The sequence below is a fragment of the Plectropomus leopardus genome, chromosome 2, assembly GCF_008729295.1.
Source record: "Plectropomus leopardus isolate mb chromosome 2, YSFRI_Pleo_2.0, whole genome shotgun sequence".
Lineage (NCBI taxonomy): Eukaryota > Metazoa > Chordata > Actinopteri > Perciformes > Serranidae > Plectropomus > Plectropomus leopardus.
In genome coordinates, this window is record NC_056464.1 from 1,517,319 (window position 1) to 1,525,632 (window position 8,314).

The following is an 8,314-nucleotide window of genomic DNA, read 5'->3' on the forward strand; positions in this document are numbered from 1 at the left end:
ATGCTGGGATATGTGTAGTGATGTGTGTGTAGGTTTAGCATGTGGATGAAGTCATGCCACCACAGAGAAGCCATCTGGACAAACACACACACACACACACACACACACACACACACACACACACACACACACACACACAAACACACACGATCCTGTCAAGGAATTTACAGGTAGCTTGGTTGGAGCAGTTTGAGTTTTATTGAGTTGGTAGTGTGATTAATGTGAAGGGCGGAAGGACTCAGCTGTCATGAATAAGGCAACTCCCAACCTCCTACAGCACAGAATACATGAGCAGGACCTCTCTGCTCTGCTGTTGTGTGTGTGTGTTGCTGTTGTGTGTGTGTGTGTGTGTGTGTGTGTGTGTGTGTGTGTGTGTGTGTGTGTGTGTGTGTGTGTGTGTGTGGTATACTGTCAGTGCTTTCTTTGTATCTTCTTACTCTTGTTTGATTGAAAGAGGGAGAGAAACACACAGGCCACTTTGTTTTTCTGTGTATTTGTGGCCTATGGATTTGACCATTGTTTCTCCGAAAGAGAGTGGGAGAAATAGGGGGGGTTTGGGGTTGAGAGTACAGTAGACGACAGAGGTCTAGTCCGCGATTGGTACAGCTGTCTCTGACTGTTCTGCCTACAGCCACACCACATTTCAATACATTTTCATATGTATCAAAAGTTCTTTATTGTTCCTCTTTAACGCCACTAACTGTGTCAGTGCACTGCTATGGGCCCATGTGTGTGTGCCACATGGTTGGCCCTTGTTGCCATGGTGAAGTGCTGGGCATGGAGACGGAGGTGGCAGGTTGGGGTCAGGCACAGTGGGGCGCGGAGCTAAGATTAACTGTGACTGTGACTCTGGAGAGAGGAGAATAAAACAGCAGGCTATCAAGGACTGACGTGACCTCCGTCTCCGCGCTCCTCCGGCTACCGGCGGCACATCCAAAGGAAACTTTTCATTGTCCAACATTTTGGCTGCAACTTCCAAGATCAGCCTTTCACTTATCTCTGTAAACCCTGGCTCTGCGCTCTGGGAGATGTGTGTGTGTGTGTGGGTGTGTGGATGTTTGTGTGTGGTATTGTCCTGTTACTGAGCAGTCATGTACAGACACAGCACAGCGCTGAGGGTGGGTTTTTTTATAAACTGGCCGTTTTCGCTCTAGAATAAAGCCAATTGACTTGAGGAGATTGATATTAATCAAACAGGCTCCCTGTCCCTCTGGAGGACTATGAGGTGTTACAGTACAAGACAAGGTCAAACTGTAGCTGTCAGTTCCATGGCTGCTGCCTGTCCATCTCAGTGCTGTCCTGCCTCTTGTCTAAAACCAACCTTGTGTTAGAGGGACAGAGGAGGCCATTGTTATGGTGGTTGTTCTGATGGATGCCTGGCCGATGACTTCAGCTCCACCATGAACTGTCTCCTTATTCTCCTATAGAACTGGGATCACAGCCGTACCGGTCTGGGCCTGGGACCACAGCTGAGAGGGAAGCAGGGTTCCAGTAAGATGCTGACCAGTATAGCTGTGGAAGACACAAGACAGGTTACCATTTCAGATTTGTGCAAAACGTAAGTGATATTTTTAAAATGTTGTGAAAAACAATTGTGAGATGACTGTGTTTCCATTGATGTTCTGCAACTTCTCCTCTGGTGATAACATTCCAAGAAGCATGGTGAAGGATGTTCAAAACATGAGCAGCTTAATTTCTATTGCAGCCACCACACTAGCCTTCATTATTTCCAATCCAAGGCCACATAGACATGTTGTGGAGCCATAATGGAAAGGTGAGAACCTTATATATGGGAGCGGCCACATATGAGGAATTTCTGGGAGGTGATAATCTACGATTTCACAGAGGAATTCTGGATAAAACATTTCTGGATGATACGCTCAACTTTTGAAGAGTAATATGATGCAATAACACCTCTTTTAGCGTCTGCTGCATCATGAGGGAGCCAGTTCCTACTGACAAGTACATAGCCATAGCATCATGTGACCCTTGAAAGGCCAAGAGTATTTCGATTGCAGTTTTGCAAAATATGGCTTTTTTGAATCGCCTGAAATACCACCTCATGCAAGCGTAAAAACTTTTTTGCAATAAATGGGAGATTTTTCAAAACTGACATGTTTCCATTTGGTGTATTTTATATTCAATTATATTATTTTTATATTTCCAATTGCAGAATTTGAGGGTGAATGGAAACCCACCTATATCTACAGATAGAGACTCACTGAAATAAAAGCATTGTATCAGACTGAACTGCAACTAACATTTTATTGAAGGTTTTGATTGTTTAAATGCAATACTATACATTCCTTCTCCATTACTGGCAACCATCTTACAACTTAATTGAACTGATTATTATGTTTTTTTTGGTGTCCATCCCTCAAACACAAATTATTCTATTTCAAATTACAATAGTCCCTTATATACTGCCTGCTGAAAGCTGCAATGTTCCCCCTTTATACTGCCTTGCTGATCTGTATATGTAACCTGTAGTGACTAATATTGTGTTTCGATGAAGAGAGCCAGACCAGGATATCATTGGAGGTGATATCCATACATTCAATGAAACAGGAATATGTCAGCGCGACTAGGCCATTTGACTGGACTACTGTCCTTGTCCCAGTACACAAGCAGCAGGGAAGAATCCATTTATTGATGGAAGTATATCTGACTCCTCCAAAGCAGGTGGAGATATGCCCACTTTCAGGTAGTTGCTATAAACCTATATTATATATACAGTCTATGATGTAGACCGAATTACATCACAACTGTTTCTTTACTATAACTTTGGGGCAGAAAATTGCTGCGTCATGTACATATACGAACACCTCTGAGTAAGCTCTGCCTTCATTGATTATTTTTATACCACTTAAAAAAAAAAGCAATACCAGTTTAGGTTTAGCCTATGCTATATTTAGAATATTTCAGCACTTTACCTTGCTGTCAGGCAGCCCTTACAGACACGGATTTGAAGCCCTTATATCAAAAATACCCAACTCATTTTACTCCACTGAACGGCAGAGCTGCTGCTTACTGCTGCCTCCATCAGCTGCTGTGAAGGTAAGGAGGAGACAAGATTCAAATATAGTCAAAACTAAACTGATATTGATTTTCTTCGTTTAAGGTGGCTAAAATACGATTTACTGTAGCACTTTTCACAGCAGGACATCGCTTAGCTTCTGTGCTGGTGTTGTGGGACTGTACTTTATTTCTCAGAGTAGGGGGTATACTAACTTTTCAAGTTGTATGTTCCTCACCTAAGCCAAAATCACAAACAAAAAGTCACTCCTCAGTGCTTACATTTAAAGAAATATAGCCTTACCCATATGGCAGCACCCCTTCCCCACTCATAAAAGCTGAGCAGTCCCTTTCCCTGACCACTGAGGGAAGCAGGCACTGTGACTGGGAGAATGCAGAGAACAGTCTGACTGTCTGTCTGACTGAGGTGTTTACATGACAGAATACCTCAATTTATAACTGAATTATATAGCTATGTTAGTTCGACTTAGAGATAATTCATATAGTAAGATTTTAGTCGGACTAACATGTTTACATATATATTAAAATCCAGTTTTAATTGGACTAACACAATAATTCTACGTTCTCTAACATCATGTAAACCTACTTAATGAGATTATGGAGCTTCTTAGACTCTGAGCAGAGGACGAGATCAGCTGCCATGTAAGAGTGATGCTAAATGATTGTTATTGCTACATTATGTCATTGTTATTGTCTAGAAGGTACTGCAGACGTGTATGTTTTACGTCACGTACGAGGCTGACGCTGTTGTGTTTAATGTCACCCTTGATACCAGCATGCTGTCTATAATCACTCACTGGAGCAACATTAAGCCAGTGTCGTTTGGTTCTATGTAAAAATACAAAGGAAACATAAAAAAGAGATTTCATTGTGGCCCTCTGGAGTGATCTCTGTGTAAAAAGGGCTGATGCCTCAGAGAATGCTGTGTGCTTTGAATAAAGATCCTATTTTGTGTGTGTTTCAGTTGATCATTAAGAGTGTAAGCCTGTTTTACTGGTGCTCTTGAACATTACCGACATGCTTCAGTCTTGATTTGGAATGTGGCGATGGTACCGTTTATACTGGTTTACATTTGGATCAGGGATTGTGCCTTTATGAGAAACTGTTAGCCTTTTCAGCAGTGTGTGTGAGGATCTGGTTAAAGTAATGTTTCTGGAAAGGAATTAGCTGAATGTTTGTTTAGCGCTGTGTGGAGGAGCTAATGGGCCTGAATCAACTACAGCACTAACAGCCTAATGACATTTTTATTGGCCCTCATAAAACAGGATGTAGAAATACTAATCTAATGCACAGTTTCACTCAGAACACAGGTCCTGCTTTCAGTCACGAGTGCAGAGGGCTAGTCTTTGGGGAAGTTAACAGGGCTAGGGGATATTTTAGGGAGGTTAAACTCCATGTTGATATATAGCACGATTCCTTCCAGGCACCTCCACTCCCCATCCCCTCTTACCTGTACTTGCCTCTTAAAATCTCCAGCTCTCTGCCGCTAGGCAGCTGGCGAACACCCATAAGCCCCCGGGGGAACAGCTGTGATTCTAGGCCCTTTGTCCCATCAGATGAAGACGTCTCTTCTGGTTGTCACGGTGAAGGCAGACGCTTGGCTCACTGCCACCCACTTACAGAGAGACAGATGGGAGAATAAAGTTGGTGGGGTGGGTGATGAGGGGATGAAAGTCAGTTAGAGAAAGATGTTAGCTTGAGGACAGACAACAGAATGTACCATAAGAGGGAAAACTGTTTTTATACATGACAAAAGGTGCATAAGTTGATGGGAAAGAGCAGAAAAGAGGAAGTGAAGGAGACAGAGAGAGAGGGAGATCCTCCATGAGACAGCAGGTACATGACACATTCTTGGAATAGCAGTCGATAAAAACGTGTCAAAGAGTGTGAGAAAGGTTTTGGAGACACTCATATCTAAACAGTGGGTGAAATGCTCGCAGCAAGTGACAAGGTGTTAACACTGGCTGCACTAGCGTGTGGATTTCTTACATTTATCTACAAGTTACTGTAACTTTACCATCAAGTGAGCCACTGGCATCTCAGGGGCTGTTTGCATGTGAACAATTCCTGCATTAAAAGTTAAACTTTTGTTGGGGTTTGGCCTTTGTTCAAATGACAACAATGTTTTGGGGGCCTGAAAACGCAAACTTTTGAAACCGGATTCCGGAATGTAATCTTTCGAAAATGCCACCCCTCCTGCAGCCGTGTAAACTGGCAATGCGCAGATCCTGTAAGAACGATGATGTGTTCGCCTATGGTGTGTCATTACAAAGTTACACAGCCACCTACTGGCCTCGCTTGCATACTACTGTGTTTTCGGTTGTTCTTTTGGATCCGTGTTCATGAAAATCATTCTCAGAGTGTCAACATATGAGCGTGGACTTTTTAAAAATCGCGAAGGAGAGACTTTTCTGTTTTTTGTAGGGCCATTCTTGTCTAAACATGGTTTAGGTATATTAACTTTATGAACCTTTCATAATGTTTATGTTGGTTTAATGTACTGTATTTGCACCGAGCTGCATTGTTGGGCAGTCAATGTGACAAAAAAACAATCAAATTTCATGGATTTGTTATGTTTGTCACCACTGGTGGAAGAAGTATTTAGATCCTTTACTAAAGGCAATTTTATTTTGGAGTCATTAAGCAAAAAATGCCTCAATAACCCTTGAGAATCTTGCTATTCAAGTGATTTGAGAGAAAAGTGAACTTCTGCACTGTGAGGGGAGACTTTGCCAATGACAGGTCATAAAGAGGGCATTCTGTCTTACAAGTGCACCTGTCTGTCCAATACGTTTTCATCTTAAGTTGTCACATATCGCCGCTTTGTCAGTGGACTTTCGCTGCTACATATCTAGGTATCCTCCTGCATATGCCTTTGACATTACAGGATATTGGCCAACGATGGGACAGCAAAAACACACAGTTAGGATTAGAAAAAAAACAAAACATGATTTGTCATGATTTCATATGGAAAGGCTTCTGGGTCAGAGTCCGGGGTTGTTGGACCCATCCACCACAGCTCTTCCACTTGCCCCACTGGGACCTTTCAGGTCCTTATTGTGCCATTACCGACAGCGTTTCAATCTGACACCAACTGGTGAGGGATCATAACACCATGGGAGGTTCTGTCTGGCCACATTACATACCGCTGTAAAAGGTGGCTCTCTCCATTGGTATCTTACGCCAAATTTCCCATTTTCTACCTCGGAATTATGACTTTGGAGTGCTGTTCATGTGCTCCTTACTCATGAATACAAAAAATATGATATTTCTGAGGAGCATGCGAAGGTAGCATAAGTCCTGCCCTGCTGTGCTGTAATTGGCTAATACTAATGCTGTTTGTCACATCCTTGTGATTAAATACTCCATCGATTTTTCTACTGAATTTTTGTGAGACTATAGTGAAAAAAACTAATAACATTTCAAAAGCTGAGAAAGTTTTACCTGGCTGCCATATTGGAAAACGTTGACATAAGAGCCAAACACCACCCACCTGCTGAAATGCTGAACAGTCACTAAAATATCTTTCTGAAAACATTTGAGAAGAGAAACAGGCATTGCAGTAACAGAATATTACTTCATATCTGATCAATGCCTAGTTTCACAGTTCATGAGCAGTGATTTACATGTTTGACAGCTGTGTTTAGGACTCCTCGGCGCTGATTGGTTGTTTGTGTTCACATGCAATTAGACCATTAGAAGCACTAAAAGTCAGTATAGTAGGCAGATGAGTTTTTTTTCTCCACATATTATCTGTCTCATTTAATTCTTTATGAATATGAACACAGTTGATAGTTGTTGACAATTTCTGAAACATAAATTACCAAATGCAGCTTTAATGTGTGTAATGCATTTACCAACAGTAGATGTTTAAGGTTGTGATCATTTGAACTCCTTTATACCCTGTTTGGTGTTTTATCTACAGCAATGCATTATATTCTATAAGATCATCATACTATGTTTGGCTGTCATGTGAGAACCATGTATCTCTAAAAAGTCAGAACAACAGCCCCGTTTTCACCTTTGTCACAAGGTATTTTCCAGCTGATCCAAGAGGGTAATTAAAGAGTTTATTATATGAAGGGACACTATATCCTTCATTTTATCACAATGACATTTTCTAGTTTTCAGTGGACAGGAAGGGTATGAAAAATTGTAATGTGAAAAATAACAACCAAAGCTGTCAGACAAATATAGTGGAGTAAAAAATACAATGTTTGCTTCTGACATTTAGTTTATTAGTACAATGAAGTTGTGACGTTGTGTAAAACATAAATAAAAACACAATACAATGATTTGCAAATCATTTTCGAACTTATATTCAATCGAATTCTTGAAAAAGACAAGATATCTAATGTTCATACTGACAAACTTAATTGTTTTTTGCAAATATTCACTCATTTTGAATTTGATGCCTGCAACACGTTCCAGAGAAGCTGGGACAGGGGCAACAAAAGACTGGGAAAGATGAGGAATGCTCAGAAAACACCTGTTTGGAACATTCCACAGGTGAACAGGTTAACTGGAAAAAGGTGAGTGTCATGATTGGGTATAAAAGGAACAAGGTCATTCACAAGCAAGGATGGGTGAGGTTCACCACTTTGTGAAAAACTGCATGAGCAAATAGTCCAACAGTTAAGGAACAATGTTTCTCAATGTACAATTGCCGGGAATTTAGGGATTTCATCATCTACAGTCCATAATATCATCAAAAGATTAAGAGAATCTGGAGAAATCTCTGCACGCAAGCAGCAAGGCCATAAACCAGCATTGAATGCCCCTGACCTTCGATCCCTCAGGTGGCACTGCATTAAAAACCAACCTCATTCTGTAAAGGATATTACCACGTGGGCTCAGGAACACTTCGGAAAACCATTGTCAGTTAACACAGTTTTCCATATATCAACAACATGGGTAACTTGCACATCTGTGAAGGCACCATTAATGCTGAAACGTACATACACGTTTTAGAGCAACATATGCTGCCATCCAAGTAATGTCTTTTTCAGGGACGTCCCTGCTTATTTCAGCAAGACTATGCCAAGCCACATTCTGCACGTGTTACAACAGTGTGGCTTCATAGTAAAAGAGTGCGGGCACTAGACTGGCCTGCCTGCAGTCCAGACCTGTCTCCCATTGAAAATGTGTGGCACATTATGAAGCGCAAAATATGATAATGGAGACTCCGGACTGTTGAGCAACTGAAGTCGTACATCAAGCAAGAATGGGAAAGAATTCCACCTACAAGCTTCAACAATTAGTGTCCTCAGTTCCCAAA